Source organism: Labrus bergylta, chromosome 14 (genome assembly GCF_963930695.1).
Source record: "Labrus bergylta chromosome 14, fLabBer1.1, whole genome shotgun sequence".
Lineage (NCBI taxonomy): Eukaryota > Metazoa > Chordata > Actinopteri > Labriformes > Labridae > Labrus > Labrus bergylta.
The window spans coordinates 28786960-28807435 of NC_089208.1; the positions used below are offsets into that span (position 1 = coordinate 28786960).

Below are 20476 nucleotides of genomic sequence, written 5' to 3' on the forward strand. Positions count from 1 at the left end.
TAAAGGAATTAGCAATTTTTGAGCTTTGATGTACCGTTTCAGCTTTGTCCTCGATTCTTGTCGCCATTAGGTTTGTCTGACTCCTCTCTTCAGGTCCTTTGTATACTTCAGTTATAGAAGTGTTATCGCCAATACTCAAGTTCTCAACAGGTAACTCTTTCTTCTGTTGTTTTTTTCTCAAGCTATCAAACTCCTCCCCTTTTCTCCTGCATTTCTTTAATCTTTGGTCTAATTTCATTCTTCTGTTTTTGGCCTCTTTTCCGAATTGCTTTTTTCTTTGAATTTCATCCCACATCATCTCACTCTGCTTACATTTTCTCATGCTTTTCCTAAACACCTTTTCACTTTCTTTTTTCTTGATTTCTAGTTGTGACTTTAGAAGCTCCATTTCTCTTATTTCTCTTTTAGTTATTTGCACTCTGTCATCAAGCTTTTCTTTCTGTCTTTTGCTCTCACTTACCTCTGCCATGGCGTGTTCTCTTGCTATTCTTATATTTTCCCTTTCTTTTTCAGTCTGTTGTTTCAACATCTTAATCTTTTCTAAGTCTTCATTTTGTTTCAAATGCTTGCTTCTTTCCATTTTAAGCTCTTCAATTTCACAGTTTTTATGCTTCAAACTGATTGTTTTTAAGTCATTGTCCTCCTGAAGTGTTTTGTTTTTTGACGTGAGAATCATGATTTCATCTAACAATTCTGCTTTGTTTTTGCTTACCATTGGTTTTATTACTCTTTCTTTGTTTGGATTTGTTTCTGGTCTGACACATATCTTTTTGTCTCCCTTTGTATCAACAGTTTCCAAGGCAGTATTTCTACAACTTTGCTGCCTGATTTCAGTCTTCATTTTTTTAAGGTCAGCTCTTTCCTTGGATAATAAAAGATGGCCATTTTCCAGTGTTTGTTTAGTAGACTCAATCTTATCCTTCACTTGTACTAAATATTTGAGTTTCACATCAGTCTCTATCATATTCATTTTTAAGTCATCACTTTTCTTTTGAGTACTAGCAGCCACTTTGTCAATGGTGATGTTAAGTTGTGCTATTTTCTTCAATGTCTTCTCAACGGCATCAGCTTGTCTCTTAATTTTTATCTGAAAGATTTCCAATCCGTCTCTTTCTCTCAATGTTTTCTCAAGCTTCTGGTCCAGTTCTTTTTTTTGTTTTCTTGCTACAATTTTCATCATTTTAATATTGCCACTTTCTTCCTTCAAAGGTATTTTATTCTTCATCAATATTTTATTAACCTCTTTCAAAAGATCTTGTAATTGTTTAATATCTTGGAGCAATGCTTCAACACCAGATTCTCCATCTACTTGCTCTTTGTCAGTTTTCCTTTCATTTGCTTTTTTTTCAAGTTTGAGATTTAACAGTGTCATTAGTAATCCTTGTGTTTGATCAATCTCCACTCTAAGTCTTTGTATGTCATCATTTCCTGTTTTCTGTTTACAAGAATGTACAACCTTTTCTTCAGTGTTTGTCTGTAGATCTTCACTTGACTGTTGACTTTGTTTTTGCTTCTCAGCATCTTGTGTTTTCAAGGCAATCTCATCACTTTCTTCTTGAGCGTTTTTAACCTTCAATATGTCTTTGTTTTCTGTTTCTATCAGCAGTCCAGTGTCTCTTTCCACTTTATTTCTGGTTTGAATCAAGGTTGGGGTCTCTGGTCTCTGGCTCTGCAGGTCATTAATTTCCATGATGATTCTTTTCATCTCTTGATTTTCTTCCTTAATATTCTCCACAGCATATATTATTTGCTTCCTTATTATATCCTCCTTTTCCTTAAGTTTTGTCATCTCCTTATCAACTTCTGCTTTTTGTTGTACATTAATCACTAATGTTGTCTGACCATCCATTAATGCTTCATCATGGATTTCTGTGTGAATCTGCAAGAAAATGCTTTGCTTTCCGTCTGTGTCCTCTGTAAATAAATTGTGATCTTGTCCCTGTTTCCTCTTTGTGTGTAGGTTCTTCCACTTGTTTTCTTTTTCACTCTGATGAAGGTCAACTGATGTTAAAGATTGTTGAAAAATTGTGGCCTCGTTTGTAGTAGCATCTTCTGCTCTTTCTTCTACAATTTTGAAAGTTAGATCTCTGAGGGAGTCTCCGTGTGTTTCTGTCTGAGGTTCTTGAAGTGTGAAGGGATTTATTGTAGAAGGCTTTCTGATTGAAGAAACCGTCAACTTCCACTTGCTGATCTGCGCTTTAATTGAAGTCATCTTAACCTTGAAAAAAAAAGACTTGGTTTTCATTATCATAACAACTTAGAGTTAACCGCAAAATAACTCATATTCTTGTGATTGCATTGTATTTATTAATGTAATCATTATTACTGAGACTAACATATAATGTTGTGTATACATGACTGTATCTATATATATTTATACACATAGCCATATCCACATTCATACATACATGCATACATACATCTATGCTGGATTTAGTTGTCTTTTTCTCTTATACGTTTTATAACTTGATTGAGAATACACATTTAAGTCATATTACCACTTAAGGGGTCAAATATTTCTTTAATTATTTTTTAAAAAATCTATGAGCAGAGAGAAACCTAAAGATTACAGTGTGCTATTAAGATGTGTGCTTATCAAAAAAATCTGTCATGAGCTGCATTATTTTGAAGAAACACATTAATGACTCCTCCAAGAACCGTCACCTTAACGTGGTGGAGGAGTTTGTGGCCTGGTGAACCCGGGAGCTGTGTTGTCTGGGGCTTTAGCCCCTGTTAGGGTCTCAGAAGGCAAAGTGGTCTTGGGGGAGGGTCCAGACTAAAAGCGGTTCAAAAATCCCCATATGAAGTACATGCAATACATGGGAGCCAGTCACCTTGCCCAGAAGAGGGAAACCGGGGCACCCCCCTGGAGTCGGACCCGGACCAGACACTCGCTCAAAGGCGAGTGTCTGGTGGCCGGGCTCTCTTCCATGGTGCCCAGTCAGGCTCAGCCCGAAAAAACAACATGGAGCCGCTGCCCTGTAGGCCCCTCACCCGCAGGGAGAGACATGGGGAGCAGGTGCAAGATAAGCCGGGTGGCAGGCATAGGCAGAGGCCTGGGCTTGCTAATCAACGGCAGCGCAGACAGACTCTAGGGACATGGAAAGTCACCTCTCTGGCGGGTAGCTGGTGCGGGAGGTGGAGCGTTACCAGCTAGAGATAGTTGAGCTCACCTCGAGGCATAGCACCGGTTCTCTTTCCTTTTCTGGAGTTGCCCAGAGTGAGAGGCGCCAGGCGGGTGTGGGGATACTCACAAGCCTCCGGCTGAGCGCTGCTGTGTTGGAGTTTTCCCCGGTGAACGAGAGGGTCGCCTCTCTGTGACTTCAGAGGAAGGATCTGACTGTTATATGTGCATATGTACATAACGGCAGTTCAGAGTACAGGGCCTTCTTGGAGTCTCTGGGTGGGGTCCTGGAAGGGGTTCCGCCTAGGGACTCTGTAGTTCTACTGGGGGACTTAAACACTCACGTGGGCGACGATGGAGACACCTGGGGAGGGGTGATTGGGAGAAACGGCCTCCCTGATCTGAACCCGAGTGGTGTTTTGTTGTTGGACTTCTGTGCTAGACATGGATTGGCCATAACAAATATCATGTTCGAGCATAGAGATGTTCATAAGTGTTCTTGGTACCAGAGCACCCTAGGCCAAAGATCGATGATTGACTTTGTTTCATCAGATCTGCGGCTGTATGTTCTGGACACTTGGGTTAAAGAGAGGAGCAGAGCTGTCAACTGATCACCACCTGGTGGTGAGTTGGATCAGATGGCGGGGGAAGGCAGCCGGACAGACCTGGCAAACCTAAACATGTAGTTTGGGTGACCTGGGAACGTCTTGCAGAGACCCCTGTCTGTGGGGTCTTCAATTCTCACCTCCGGAAGAACTTCTCCCTCATCCCGGGGAGGTTGGGGACATGGAGCTCGAGTGGTCCATGTTCAAAGCCTCCATTTTGGAAGCAGCTGCTAGGATTTGCGACCAGAAGACCGTCGGTGCCTGTCGTGGCGGCAACCTAAGAACCAGATAGTGTACACCAGTGGTGAAGGAAGCCTTTTGGGCTTGGTTAGCCCAGGGGTCTCTGGAAGCAGCTGACAGATATCGGGTGGCTTGGAGGGCTGTGGCTTCAGTGGTTGCAGAAGCAAAAACCCGGGTGTGGGAGGAGTTTGGGGAGGCTATGGAGAAGGACTTTCGGTTGGCCTCAAGGAGGTTCTGGCAAACCGTCCGACCGATCAGGAAGGGAAAGCAGGGCTTGCCCCAGGCTGTTATCAGCAGGGGTGGAGAACTGCTGACCCAAACTGGGCACATTGTTGGGCGGTGGAGGGAATACTTTGAGGAACTCCTGAACCCAGACAACACGTCCTCTGAAGAGGAGGCAGAGTCTGAAGATCCAGGGGAAGCCTTACCACTAACCTTGGCAGAGGTCACTGAGGCAGTTAGAAAGGTCCTCAGTGGCAAGGCGCCAGGTGTGGATGAGATTTGCCCTGAGATGCTAAAGACTCTGGACATTGTTGGGCTGTCTTAGCTGACACGTCTGGTAACACTTTATATTAAGGTGCTTGTAAGAAGCTGTAATTAATAGGTAATAAGTCACTTATAAGATGTTATAAGACCTTATTAGATTCTTATTAACATAAATAAGGCTATATAAGTGTGAATAGAGGCATAATTAAAACCTTTATTATGTCTTATAAGACACTTACAGGCTCTTATTAGAAACTTATTAACAGTTTATATACCGCCATAAACATTAATAAGATGTTTATTAACATGTATAAGACTTTATAAGGAAATATAAATCCTTATAAAGATTAATAAATACTTTATTATGCACTTATTAAGAGCTAATAAAGCTCCTCTGCAGGTACTGGGTCTTAAGTGGGAACACTACTTATAAAGATTAATAAATACTTTATTATGCACTTATTAAGAGCTAATAAAGCTCCTCTGCAGTTACTGGATCTAAAGTGGGAACACTACTTATAAAGGTTAATAAATACTTTATTATGCACTTATTGACAGCTCAGTGGGAACAGGGTCAAACTTTCAAGTAAATGCAGAAACATAAAGGAGGTCTGTTGTATTGTATTGAATTGAATTGTATTGAACTTCCACTCAAACAGTTTTTGAAAAAAAAAATGCTACTACAAATAAAAGTATTATCTTTAACGTTAACTGTAAACAACATTATGAAAACATTTGGTGTGTCATAGCTACCAACATATCTGATCAAATTCAGGGAAAAAGCATAGTTGTTTTTCACCCATGTTACTGTAAATAAAGTGTTGAAGGTGGACAAACATCAGAAGACTAGGACACCTTGAGCCCAAGGTCTGAATACCAGTCAAGAGGCGCACACAGGAATACATTTTCAAACTTTTTATGTAAGAAACACAAATATTGCAGGTCAAGATTACAATATACAATTTACTAATGCAATTAACAACTTAATTAATAAAGTGTGCACATGAAATAAAACAAATATTTGAAGTGTCTATGCCCAGTCTTTTTCGTTGGGGTTCAATCCAGTCTACATGTACTACGGGTGAGCGTATTGCATCATTTCCTGTTCTGTTCTCCGCTGTTCTGTGTTGCTCAGTGCTGATTGTTAGAGCTAAAAGCTTAATTGTTAATTTTGCCTAGTTTCTTACGACTGTTGTTTCCAACACACTGTACGTTCAGACAAACAGAAGTAATCGAAAAGCACTCTTTCTCTCTAGCGACAAACCTGCTTAACAGTTTTGTTTATTTTAGCTACCTACTCTTAGCCTAGCTTAGCTTAGCAGTTAGCTTTATTTACAATGGCTTCTTTTTCTGTCTCTTCCTCTCCTGCTCTCTCCTGCTCTACGTGTCAGATGTTAAGTTACTCCTCGTCCTCCTTTAGTGATAATGATACATGTAAGAAATGTAGTTTATTTTTAGCTTTGGAGGCAAGGGTGTCTCCGCACCATTGAGTCAGAGCCATCATATGCAGCAGTAGTTAGCCAGCCACCTGTAGCCGGTGCGAGCCGACATAGCTTGGCTTCCCCCCCGGTAGCTCCCAAGCAGCCGGGAGGCAGTGGCTGGGTTACTGTCCGAGGGAAGCATAATCGAAAATCAAAGCGCACGGTTACCCACCAACCACTTCACGTTTCAAACAAATTTTCCCCACTCAGTGACACACCCGCTGAGAATCCTGTTTGTGATCTTCATGGACAGGATCTCAAGGAGCAACCGGGGGGAGGAGGGTTTCCAGTTTGGGGACCTCAAAATCTCGTCTCTGCTTTTTTAAGTGCAAAGCGGCTGGGATGAGGGTTAGCACCTCCAAGTCAGAGGCCATGGTTCTCTGCCGGAAAAAGGTGGATTGCTCTCTCCAGGTGGGGAGTGAGTCTTTGCCCCAAGTGAAACAGTTTCTCGGGGTCATGTTCACGAGTGAGGGTAGAATGGAACGTGAGATCGACAGACGGATTGGCGCGGCGTCAGCCGTAAATGCAGGCGTTGTGCCGGACCGTTGTGGTGAAGAGGGAGCTGAGCCTGAAGGCAAAGCTCTCGATTTACCAGTCGATCTACGTTCCAACCCTCACCTATGGTCATGAGCTATGAAAGAATGAGATCGCGGATACAAGCGGCCGAAATGAGCTTCCTCCGGAGGGTGGCTTGGCTCAGCCTCGGAGTAGAGTCGCTTGTCCTCCGCATCGAGAGGAGCCAGTTGAGGTGGTTTGGGCATCTGTTAAGGATGCCTCCTGGAAGCCTCCCTTTAGAGGTTTTCCAGGCATGACCAACTGGGAGGAGACCCCGGGCCAGACCCAGAATGCACTGGAGGGATTATATATCCTGCCTAGCCTGGGAACGCCTCGGAATCCCCCAGGAGGAGCTGGAAAACGTTGCTGGGGAGAGGGAAGTCTGGGTTGATTTACTGCGCCTGCTACCACCGCGACCCAACCTCGGATAAGCGGAAGAAAATGGATGGATGGATGGACATTAATGACCCATACTGTTTCACAGGGTCACATGTTCCCATAGTAGTTGATTTAGATTAAAACACAAGTCGAAGCTATTTTGAAACCTGAAATCTCCCTAAAGGATGCTAGGCCATCAAGCACCCCTGAACAATAGCTGGACCTCATAACAGATGAAAAGCAACCATCATTCATTTACTTAAAAATGCATTTGCTTTCTGCACTGAAATACTAACATTTCTGCTCTATAAAAAAGGTAATGTTTAGGTTAAAGGGGACATATTATGAAAAATCCACTTTGACAGTGCTTTTGAACATATATTAGGGTAACCTGAGTGTCTACTGGCCCACAAAATGTGAAATAAACCCATCCAATCCTTTGTTTGTGGTCTGCATAAGTCTTACAACACAGAGAGAAATGCTCCATTTCAAATTGCTCTCCTTGTGATGTCACAGTGGGATTCTGGTAAAAAAAAATACCCTCCTCTCCCCTGATATGTCCACCCATGGACTCCACTCCCAGCCTAGGACAATTCATTTGATATTTTGACCATATTTTGACCATGTTATATTTTGACCAAAGCACAGGACAGATGTTTCATTTAGACCACAGGAGCATGTTTGAAAGGTGGAAAAGGGGATAATATGTCCTCTTTAAGCTTATGTAAAAGATAAGAATAAGGGGAAAGATTATTTACTTACCATTAATTTTTCAACTTCTTTCTTGTTTTCCTTCATCTTGCTTTGGTCTTTTAGCAACTCCATTTGTGTGTTTTTCATCTCTGCTGCAGTTTTTTCTATGCAAGCTTTAATCTCTTTCACCGTCAGAATTTGAGTTATTGTATCTTCCAGCTTTAGTTGAATCTCCTCCTTTTGTCGTTGTATCTTGATCTTCATGATTTCTGATTCATCCTTCTCTTTCATCATCTTCTCCAGCCATTGCTCAACCTCCCGTTTGTTTTTCTTTGCTTGAAAACGAATCCATTTCAGTTGACTCTTTTCTGAAACGTCTGTTCTGCCTTGCTTTGTGTCTTCTCCCATTTCTCCTGCCTCAGGAATCACTCCCTGCGTGTCAATATTCACTTTATGATCGTTTATACGTATCCCTTTGCTGTCTTTCTCAAGTAGATTTTCTTTTAATTGAAGTGTTTCTTTGGTTTTATCAGCCATTTGAAAATGTGCCCTATGTTCATCAAATCTGTGCTCCATGTTCAACTCCACCCACTTTGACCTTTGACCCTCTGTCCCCTCTTGGCTTTTCTCCATGTCTTGTTTATCATGTTCTGTCTCATCCTCCAGTTTGCTGAGGTCTCCTGTTGTTCTCTTGCTCTTTCGTATCACTTTTACAAAGTCCCTTTTCTTTATTTCAATCTCATTTTTCAGCACTTCCATCTCTCTTATCTCTCTTTTTGTAATTTCTAACTTGTATTCAAGCTCTTGTTTTTCCCTTTCAATATCGTCCCTTGTACATTTCATTGCACTCATTTCTGCTTCAACTACCTGCCGGTCTCTTTGAATGTTTGGTCTCTCTGCTTGTACTTTTGTTTTTAATTGGTATATCTCATCTCTTTCAGATTGTATCTGTGCCAAGTTTCTCTCTACGTCTTGTGTTGTCTTCATGCTTACTTCTTTATCTTGTCTTTGTGTTTGGGGATCAGATTTCATGTTTTCTACCAAACTAGTCTCCGTCTTTAACTCAAGATTTCTCAAATCACCTTCCTCAAGGTCACATTCCTTCAGCATATCACAGAGTTTATCAGTTCCCTCCAGGATTCTGCAGAGTTTTAACTTAACAGTTTCAAAGGTGTATTTTCTTTCTTTCTTTTCTAGTTTGCCTTGGATCTGTGGGACTATGGCTTCACGTGTTTGAACATCCGCTTGGATTTTTGTCTGTTTTTGCTTAATCTTGTTAATGATTACATTCATGTTATGTTTGATATCTTCGACTTGTTCTCTATGTTGTAAGATAAGTCTTTGACCTCTCATTAACTCTTGACTTGTGTCTGCCATATTTATCTCAAGTTGTTCTTTTGCCAGCTTCATGCCGAGCATTATTTTCTTATTTGTGTCTAACAGACTAAGCAGACTGTCAGCCCTCAGTCTCTCTGTTACTTCCAGCTTGCAAGTTACCTGTTCTATGGCTTCCTTGGGTTCCATACTTTCTTTTGATGCCATTTTATCAGAATTGGTTGTTTTGGACGTCTGTGGCTCATCTATGATCTCATTAGGTCTCCTCTCCGGAGTTTCTCTTTTTTTATATATTTCAGCCTGGACTTTGTAAAGTTGCAGTATTTCTTCAGTGTCATAAATCCTACACACCTTGAGTTTCTCCATTATATGTACATTCTGTATCCTGAGTCTTTTAATTAATAAGTATTGCTCATCTTTTTCAGATGTCAGACTGTCAATGTCCTTCTGTTGCTGCTCTGTCTTCGCTCGTAGATAGTCAACTGTTTTTGTCTCTCTTTCTTTCTCTTCCAAAATGTGCTTTATCTCCTCCATTACTTGATATGTCAATTGTCTTTGGCTTTCAATAGCCTCCTTTTTGGCATGTATGCCCATCTTTGTTTTTCTGTCTTCAAATTGCATGTTTTTCCCAATGTTCATCTCTGCTCCATTTGGGTTATCCTGTTGCCTTTGCACTGTTGATCAAGAAAAAGACAAATATCACATGCCACTCTAAAACATATTATATATAATCTAGGACAGGAAAAGACAATTTGGATAAAAATTAAATGTTGAAATAACTGAAGAGCCAGATGAAAAAAGGTTTAAGACTTTCTTTGACACATCCTACATCATCTCCAGCCCAACACTGCTTTCTTAACCCTTGATGACTAAGAAAATTAATCGGAGAAATCAGAAATTTTGTTTTCCACCCCAATGTTCATATTGCTGCAGCTGATCAGTGTGGAGCTTATTGGAGTAATTTCTAAACCAATCTGTATAACACATCTTATTAAGTAACCTTTTTACATATTTGCTTGTAAATTCTAAATCTGTTTGGTGTTTCTGTCACAGAAAGTGTTGCAGTAATAATCACAGTATTTTTTATCTGAATTAAAGAAAATCTGTTTGATTAAGATATTCACAATGACAGGATGTTCTTTCCACAGCCTACACTGAATATTATGCAAACCTAATTAGGTAAAGGAACACAAGAACTCTGTTCTCTATGGTTAATATGATCTTGCAGCCACCAGAAACTCTTGCACATCACGTGTACTACACTGTGAAATCTATTTTAGTTCCTAGACCCCTATTTAGAGGAAACTTTTCAGCTCCTGCTTCAGAGTAGGTACAATGCAGACAGAATGCAGACAGAAAAAAGTCCTAAAGGTGTGTAGTTCTTAGGGAAATCCCAAGTGGATAGTTCCTATTCAAAAAGTCCCCAGAACTGTTATACATACACACCTATATATTTTATAGATTTAGTATATTTATATTGTGCTGTTATTATTGTTGGAAGGTGACCTTGCGTATCCTGAATTAGATGTATCTTTATTACTTTGAAATATTAGTAAAAAGTGGCCTACAACTGAAGATAGTTAATAAGAAGTTATACTCCAAGTAGTTTAATGCAAATGAACACCTTAAAAGCCCAATATCTTAACCAAGTGCATTGAGTATAGCAAAACCTTTAATTTACTTTTTATAAACCATGCCACTATTTTGAAAAAGAAAGGTTGTCTGTTCATCCATGGTAACAATTATTTAAATGTGTCACCAAAAATAAGTATAAATATGTTTGGGTAACCAACTTCAGCTATAAGCTCTGGATCCTGCTGTGTAAGTAAGTAAAGTTTATTCATATAGCACCTTTCAAGAGCAGACGTCACAAAGTGCTTCACAATTTAAAAAAAAGATATAATACAAACAGACAATCACATAAAACCAAATACAGACAAAACAAATCATTATACATGCATTACAATTTACTGAAAAAACATATATCTTGTTAAGAACCACCCAATACGGGCCAAATGTTTTTTACTGTATTAATGCAGTATTTGCAGTATCATACACAGAGATGTTTCTGGTTACCTGCATCTTATAATTACTGATGTAAAACATTCCACAGTTATCAGAATGAAGGGATATTTGTTGATTTGAGGGAGAACGTGCACTTTCCATGTGCTCTTGATTTTTTCACATTATAAATCCAGAACGGGAGTTTCTATAAAGATCACAGGTCTGTATGAATGACATAATGGTTTAAAACATGATTCTAATTGATAGCAAATAAAATATAGAAGCTATTTGTAAATAAATGTATTGAGCCAAGTTTACATTCTTTATGTTTTTTTTCTTACCTCAGCTTTCTTTTGTCTTGTTGGATGGCTTAAAATCCTTAGAGACAAGGAACATTTAAGCCAGTCATTTGAAAATGCTGTGCAAGTCAAGAAGCAGGCTTGTAATAACCTTTCAAAACATCCCTTATCTCCTCCCTATACATTGGTGGAGCAACAGGTTTGGCTGTCAGATAAAAGGAACACCCACTGAGTGACGTGTATGATTGGTTGGAATTGGATATTTGAGTGAAAAGGCGTAGGCTCTGTGATTCTGGTCTCAATAGATAAGGATGGGGTCCAGGTTTGGCTTGTTGTTGAGGGTTTCCTTTAGCTCTCTTGATGTACTAAATCATTGAGAAATCACTCAGAACAAGCATGGGGCATGAATGTTTTATAAAATCATAAACACTTTCCCTGAGGCTTTTGAAGTAAACTGATGATTTATTTAAATATTTGCAGATATGTGTGGTAGCAAATACTGTAAATTTAACATTTTCCTTTAATAGTTGGTTAACATTAATAAGCAACTGTCTTTGTTTTCAATTCCATCAAGCAGAAGGATTACTAAAATGTGTCAAGATGTAACAGTACCTGTTTATGAAAATAATTGCCTTGGTTTGCATTGTTTGTCATATTAAAATGTAAACTTTAATTTTCTGTAGTGTGCTGATCTTATATCTTATACTCATATATTAAAGAGTTTATAACCTGAGTGCTGTTTACATTCTTGCCAGATGAATCAAACCATGACCTTCTTATTTTTTAGCCACACAAAGAAATTACCAGTTTTTACTATCCCAAAAGAAGACGAGAAAAAGGTTCACTGGATGTTCATGTATAATCTTCATACAGCTGCCAGTGTTCTGTAGCTCAACGCCCAGGTTGGAAAGCTCAAAACTTGTTTTCATAGTATTGCCTCTTACATATACAAATATTGAACGTCTAACAAACAGACTACGTCTACAAAGACAATAAATAATGAAAAAAGACCTTAAGCCACATTCTAATTAAAAAAATTATAATAACCCACTGACCACAGTTAGAACACAGCCAACCTTAGCTTTTAGCCAATTACTAGTTTACTTTTACATTTGAGAATCTTAGACAAGATAGAAAAAGCATGCAATAATTCTAGATATTAATGCTCATCTTAAATACATTTCTATCATTTACATTGAAGTTAACTGTGTACCTCTCTCTTAAAGGTCCACTGTTATTTCCCCTTAAAGATGCACTGTGGAATTTTGGTAGAGAAATTAGAAAGTTGGAGAAGTGTAGAGATTCTGTGGTATATGTTAATAACTCTAAACACAAACTGTCCTCAGAGGAATACTTGGTCCCTGTAACTGTTTGAAGATAAAATGCTACGCGAGAAGTTATGGTGGAGGGCCCGTAACAGTGAAACCGTATTTCTCCTGGTAGACTTTTAGCTCCAGACAGTGTTCCAAGGACACATTTTTTTCCTTTGAAGTGTATGTGTTTAGTTCAGAAAATATAGCATAGAATTGTTGCACTTCTCCGACCTTCAAATTTCACTACCAAATCTACAGAGTGCACCTTTAATGTAGCATCAATGCATGTATAGTGAAACATGAGTTATACTTTTTCTTTAAACTTGCACAAGCATATTGATAACTTATTAGCTGTCTAATTATAGCGCTAACCTTGATGTTACTGTTCAATTTTACTTTATGATAGCCATCAACATGTTTGCGATGGACAGATGCTGGTGTTCTTACCTCCAACATTGTGGATATTAGCCTCAAACAAATTGCTCTATACTGTTTTTTTTAAAGATTTATTTTTGGGCTTTTTGTGCCTTTAATGGAGAGATAGGACAGTGGATAGAGTTGGAAATCAGGGCGAGAGAGAGTGGGGAATGACATGCAGGAGGGGAGCTACAGGCTGGATTTGAACCTGGGCCGCCCGCTTTTAAGACTACAGCCTCCATACATGGGGCGCGTGCACTAACCACTGCACCACCAGCGCCCCATGCTCTATGCTTTTTTATCCTTCTTGATAGCCTGGTAAATCCATTAACCCACTTGTTGATTTATTCAAAAGGAAAGTATAAAAAAGAAGGTTTCTGGTCCAGTCTCTGGTCCAACGCTTCCCAAAGTGTGGGCTGCTGTCCCCTGCTTGGCCACAAGAGACCTCCACCAAATAGAGGGGGGGAAAATAAATCTCACAATAATGAGGATTTAACCATTACTCAACATTTTATGGGATTAGGATCTGTCAGACCCCGGACAAACAAACACGTCTTTCTGATTCATCTAAGGTCCACTGTAGGCTAAGCTACTCCTTTGGACATAATTCTCCAATAAAAACAGTACTGCTGCATGGGCACCAGTCCTCATGATCCAAGGGGTGTTTTATTTGAAGAAAACTTTGAGTTGTGCTATAGGTTGCCAAATTAATCATAGTTTACATACAGCTTACTGGTACTTTCTCTGCTTTTTTCACAATAGTCATTTTTTCCTTAACTTTCTGTTAAGGGAAAAGAGATATTTGCTGCTGGACCCATGGGCTGCATCCTTGTCCTTATTGGATATAAAATCCTGCAAACAAATGGTTAGACTCCACAGTTTACATTTCTACTGCTGTTCTGCCTGAATAGTGTCTGGAAAAGATACACACTGTTAAGGTAAGAGAAAGATCTCTGAACTTTTTTGTTGTCTTTGAGTGAGACAATATGTCTGACTTCTGGCCTCGCCTCTGTTTATCTTTTGTCACTTCTTTGCTCTACTCTTGAATTCAGCTTGTTTTCCTCTTCATGGTAATCAATGCCCACGGTTTTGTTTTCTTAATACTACATTTAGTATGGAATAATCAAAGTTTTGCTTTCCAGTGTGTGCAGGGTGTGTTACTGTCATCTTGCATTTGGCCTTGCATTGACTTATTTCTGTGGATGCACACAGGCCAAATTAATTGGCATAATTTAACAGAATAAACAACATATGACTTCAGGTACAACCAGAGAAAATGAGCGGCTTTCTGTGTTGAGTTTTTCATAAGAAATTTCATCCCAGCACTGCCCTCTTGTGCATCATATCATCACTCACACCACTACACCTCCTACACAGAAAGCAACAGGTGAGCCTTAAATATTCAGTTTTGGTTTTGATGTAGTTTTGTTAAGTGTGGCAATGGATGTTGCTTTCTTCTCCCTCAACAGCAAATTGTAACACTTTATAATAACCATCATCTATAAAGGGTAAATAAGGTTAAATAGATAGTTAATTAACCATTAGTTAATAGTTATTTACTATTAACAAACAATGAAATGATAGTTAATAATGTTTGCTAATGATTTGTAATGCTATACTTTGTTATGTAAACAGTTTATTGATGTATTGATCTATAACATGATTGATCTATAACATTTCATACACGTTATAAAGTGTTTGTTAATGATGACCAAATGATTTATAAACCTTTAAGAGGTGGTTTATAAAACATCTATAACAGGCAGGGTCCGACAGACTCTGTGAAACAGCGCTGTGTTATAAACACTTTAGACATCCTAGAGGACTCTAAATGCACGCTCTACTTTTCTCTTCCATCATGTGCAGCAGGAGCAGTCAGAGATATACACACATCCACTAACGAGCAGGCTGATTATATTAAGTTTCTAATATTGTCAAAGCTAAATCAGGAGAAAACTTGTTTTGAGGATTAATAATTCATTTTTCTCTGACGGATTTTTGTATTTAGTCTGTCGTGTTGTAATGCAGGGGCGGTTCAGAGGAGAGCAGGAGGGGGGGTCTGGGAACTCCTGCCTACAAATAATACATTAAGAAAAAAATCAAGGCCAGCAAATATTTTTTTTTTTTACAATTTTTCAATTTCCTGATCTGATGACATGATCGAATCTGTGACTTAAATTTGTTATTGATTAAACAAAACATAATGCCTTCTCAATTAAATTTACTGTAACAGACAAAACAAAATTTGTTATTTGGGCCGGTAAAACAAATATGTTTGGCCTAAAGGTGGGCGATATGGGAAGAATATCATATCACAACCTTTTTTTGGCAAAATCACGATTACGATTTCATCACGATTTTTTTCATACTGTTCTTTAGACAAATTTGGAAGTTACTAACCAGTTCAACCAAACTTATTTCCCTGTATAATGTTTTTTAAATGCACAAAAACTGCGCCGACAAGTTTAATCTATTTGAAAAATATCTTTGTAGGAGGTCTGAAGGTCTCACCCAGAACATCTTTAGCAACAGAAATGTCTTTCCCTCAATTTGATCAATATTTATGCACAATTTGAAGGTTTTCCTCACAACTTTGAAATGATGATTTAGTTATGTGTCCTCTTTTTATGTTCATCAGGAACATTTTCACGCAGTGATACATTCATTTAAAAACATATAGACTTCCTACAGCTATAGCTTCATACAGGCTCTGTAGCATTTGTTGTTTTTTTATGACATCATTAGTTGTGTTTATATATAATCAAACATAATACAGAATGTGTTCATTCTGTGACACATGATCAAAGTAAGTTTTACTGACAGAAGGGTTTAATTCATAGAGGGGGCGGGACATCGTTGAGTGACATACAGATAGTCACCATGGTTACTCACTCTCACCTGCCTGCTGCTTTGTAACATCATCTAGTGTAATCCCTATAGGTTCCGTTATCACAACAGGTGAGCTTCGGGTGGAGAGGCTTGATAAGTAACTTTTAAAAACTGAGAGCAGAAAACACCAACAGCAACATTTTAAACACCGGGGTTATATCTCTCATCACAGACTGTCTGAGCTCCGCCCTGTCTGTCTCTGAAAGTTAACGTCTCTCCGTGTCGCTATCTGAGATGTAAACTTAACTGTGTAAACTATGCAGATAAGTTAACTGTTGCTCACAGCGTGTCGGTTTGGGAAAATATCAGAACAGTTGCATATAACCGGGATGGAGTTTTTTTGCGGACTTTACTTTTAAGTTTCGTTTTCGTTTTCACCGCTGCGGAGCAAAAGAGGGGGAGACGAGTCTGTGTAAGAGCATAAACTGCAGCATGATAGAATAAACACATTAGCCCGGTTGTACGATCTCCCTGCTTTGGCAGATCATCAGCAAGTTAAAATCCTTCACGATCTAAGATCGTTATATCGCCCACCACTAGTTTGGCCAGTGAATTTTTTCATCTACCTGCCACCTTGGCCGGTGAGTCAAAAAGTTAATTTTGGACCCTGATTATAGAGATACATGGACCAGATATTTGTTCATGGTTTGTAAATATTTTATAGTGTCCATTAAAATGATTTGGATGGTTATTATAAAGTTGGAACTGAAGATTATAATCCCTTACTGATACTTTGTAAAGCATCTATAAATATGTTTTAGATCGATAATTATTACTTTATCAATGATTAATAATTGGTTTATAAACCATCTACAATCATTATCTAGATGGTTATTATAAAGTTGGAACTGATGTTTATAATACTTTGTAAATGGTTCATAAATATTGTATAGAGCATCTATTAACTTTATTTGGATGGTTATTATAAAGTTGGAATTGATGTTTATAAAACGTTAACAATTGCTTTATACATGGTTTATAAACCATTCATAAACAATATGTGAATGACTATTATAACGTTGCAACTAATGCTAGTAGAATTCATAATTAATTAAGTATTAAGCGGTTTATAAAACATCAAGTAACACATTTATAAACAGATAGTCATGGGACTTAAAAAAAAAGATAACAACTCAGAAATACCAACTTTATTTTAATGCAACCGTATGGGGCCAAAGAGACACAAACCGTATGGGGCCAGAGAGACACAAACAATCAATAAATTGACAAAGTCAGATACATGGTTGCTGCTGCTACTATAATGTTTCAATGATTCGACCCCTAGAATTGTCGCTTGCGGCTCTTTTTGATTTGTTTCTATTTGTATTGCTTCTGTAGCCCTTCTTACAGTTTAGTAATGGTCTAAAGTATTAGAATTTTATCTTATATGTTGTCATCAATGTGAATGTGGACCAATATCAAAAGAAACTAGATTGTTAAGAGCCAGAGAATTTGAATATCAATAAAGAGAATTTCCACACCAGAATGAAAGTTTGAACCTGTATATTAAATACTCAAAATATGGTTCATACATACATAGATAAACAGGTATGACAGATGTGAAAAATAACAAACTAAAATAATCAAGTGCGAACGAAAAGAATATCCTTTTTGTCCCTTGAGTTTAGTTTTCAATCGTTGGGGCGCTTATGAATATTTGTCATACCACACGATGAGCAAGGAAGGCAAAATCCTTCTGAAGTCAAAATCACAGTCACGATCCAGCTCACCACCAAGCCAACAGGACTGGATATCTGTGAAATCTGGAAACACTGGAATCTGTGAATATCTGGACCTGAGGACAATCTGAAATCCGTATTCCTCTGTGGAATGGACCTTGGGCTGTCCGATGATTTCCAGCCCGTCACCAAAACCTGACCTAGAAATGAGGCCAAATCATTTCTCTCAATTATCATATCAATTGCTACAGGCTACTATGAAAATAAAAAGAGCTTAATAATTCAAGTTTCACAGAAACTGAGTTACAGGGCTTTAACTATAGTTATGTAACTACATAACTATAGTTAAAGTCCTGTGAGAAATAATTCATATTGATGAATGTTAACTTGCACTATGCAATTTATGCCATTTTATTTATGTCTCCCAAAAAGGGCATAATATGGGCTCTTTAATGCCTCTAAGTTTAGAGGCATTAAAGAGCCCATATTATGCCCTTTTTGGGGTTCATATATTACTAAAGTACGTTCACAATAGCTAAACTTCGAAAAAAGTGTCTGTTTTCATGTACTGCCGCTCCATGCACCTGCTCGCTTCTGACTCTCTCTCTAAGGTTGGCCTGTCGGCTATGCCGTAATTGGTCAGTTGCTCAGCACGGTTCTCAGAAATGTCCCGCCTCTTTAGCATAAACATTAGCACCTTAGCACAACTGTGCTACCGCAGGCTACGGCATATCGTGGGCGTGCTACAGAAGTTAACTGGCGTGCAACATGAGCTGCTGGGCTTGCCACAACAAGCCAATGGGCTTAGATCAGTGATCTCACACTAACAATGACATCGGACTGACAAATCTTTATCGAGCGGGGCTAGAACCGAGCGTTACATGCGGCTAATGCTACAGCTAACAGGAGGACGTAGGAGAAGCCGCGTTTCCGCAGACTTTGAATTTTTGCAAATAGATGTGCCTAAACATGCACAGGCCACATGGAAAACACATTAAAGAGCATATAAAACCAAAAAAAGCATAATATGGGACCTTTAAGACGTTTATGTGCTTAAATATCCCTCCCTGCACTGGTAACAGTGGAGAGAATGCACTAAAAATAGGCCCCTTTAATCACTATAAACACATAAAACACAATTAAATTTAACATATATGTCATCATTCATTTAACAAAACACCATAGTCAGTAACAGTATGGAAAAGTAACATTTTCCTTTTATAACCAACAGACAAAATCATTAGCTTTTCCACAGGCAATAGACAGTATCACGCTAGCTTTATTGTGGCTGGTGACCATATTAACATTTTAATACCACAATCTCACATTATCTTTGAACCGTTAGCCATACCCATTAGCGATAATTAGCATAAATGCTAACGACTTCGGCGCTAGCCAAACAGGGAACATAAACAACTCACCACCAAGGGGCAACCTCCAGTCTCGAAAAATGAAGCCAATGCGGAAGTACAAAAAACTGCAGTTCCTCGAGGTTCCGCTTGAGGCTGGCTGCAGAAGCGCCGGAAGTGCCATAAGCCCACAGCCAAAAAAGCCCGTTTTTACCACAGGAATCAACATGTTTACAGCCTGGTTCAAAAATCGAGATATGGGGGGTGAATTTTTTTATAACTCATAGGATTTTATTCTATTAAGGAAAACGGCTATGCCCATATAAGGGTTGTGTCAGATTTGATTGACAGCTCTGCGCGCTGCATCTGTCTGTCAGGTCAGCAGGTCAGGAGGCTAACAGCTTGATCCGTCTGATTTCTCCTCTTTTTTACTTCGTTTGGAGAGTTTGTTTAACACATATCTGACAACATACATGGCTTCCTGTGCGGTTAACAGACCATCCAAGAAGTTGATGTTTCAGTTTTCTTTGGTAAGTGATATAGTAGCGTTATATTTACTGCATACTCATGTGTCGGTATTTATATTTACGGACATAGCTTGTAAACCAGTCGACTAACTGTACTCAGTGTAGTCCATTATTTACAATATTTAGAAATGTTTGTTGTTAAGATCTTGAAAATAATGAGTTTGTGTGATGTTAGAAGCTAAAGGTTCACCTCTGTGGTTAACAGCATACTGTAAATATGGTTATCTGACGTTATGATGAATGTTATACTCCACGTAAATGTCGACATTAAAAAACAAACTTTGTGTAGTAATTATCCGTCAGTAACATAAACTTAACTGAACCTAATGTGCTGTGTAGGTTATAGAGGATGACATTAAAGTTACATGGTTGATGTAGTGTCTTAAGATTTGTACAAACTGTAACCAAATTTAAAAAAAAATTCACTTTGTATGAGTTCAGGGAAATTTAATCTGGTTATTAATATAGTTATTAATCATTACAGATGCTCTTACAAAGAATATAGCAGTAAAAATATAAAATATAAATAACATATGGAATGAAAATAAGCAATTAGAGCAATTAAAGCAATTAGTACAAGAAATAGTTTTAAGGATACAGCCATGTACTGAGCTCATGTTAATAATAAATGAGTTACTGTATGTTCTGTACTAAAGCACAGAGAGTTGGGACCTGTTAATGATTCAAATAATTCAGCTAATATTTGTTTCATGTTTTATCTTTCCTCACACAAAATCTGAGACAATTTGATGTGGAATATCATTGTGCAAGTAAGTGAGAGAGCTGAAAATAGCTCTCTAGATGTTGATTACCTGAATACTGTACTTTTGTTGTCTGGGTAGTACACTGTTGAATTTATAAATGTACTCTTACACACAGATGAATACAGAAAAATAGATGAGAACAAAAAAATGATTTAATGAATAACTGCTATTTTCTCTCTTTCTTTGTCATCCTGAAGACCTCTCACTAAAAGTCCATGTTCTCCTGGATCCATGTCACATGCTCAAGCTTCTTCTGAATGACATTTCAACAGTCGAAGTTCTGGTGAGAGAAGATGGCCAGCAGATAAGACAGCAGTACATCAATGAGCTCGACAAGC

At 38.4% G+C, this 20476-nt stretch overlaps 1 long non-coding RNA gene across 1 annotated transcript; it reads right to left on the reverse strand.

Annotated features, from left to right (window-relative positions):
- Positions 1 to 843: 843 nt before the first annotated feature.
- LOC114920935 (uncharacterized) lies at positions 844 to 11878 on the reverse strand. The gene is made up of 3 exons (XR_010668709.1): positions 11243 to 11878; positions 7632 to 9571; positions 844 to 2218 (listed from the first exon to the last, which is right to left on the reverse strand). It is a non-coding gene; the product is annotated as an uncharacterized lncRNA (long non-coding RNA).
- Positions 11879 to 20476: the final 8598 nt, after the last annotated feature.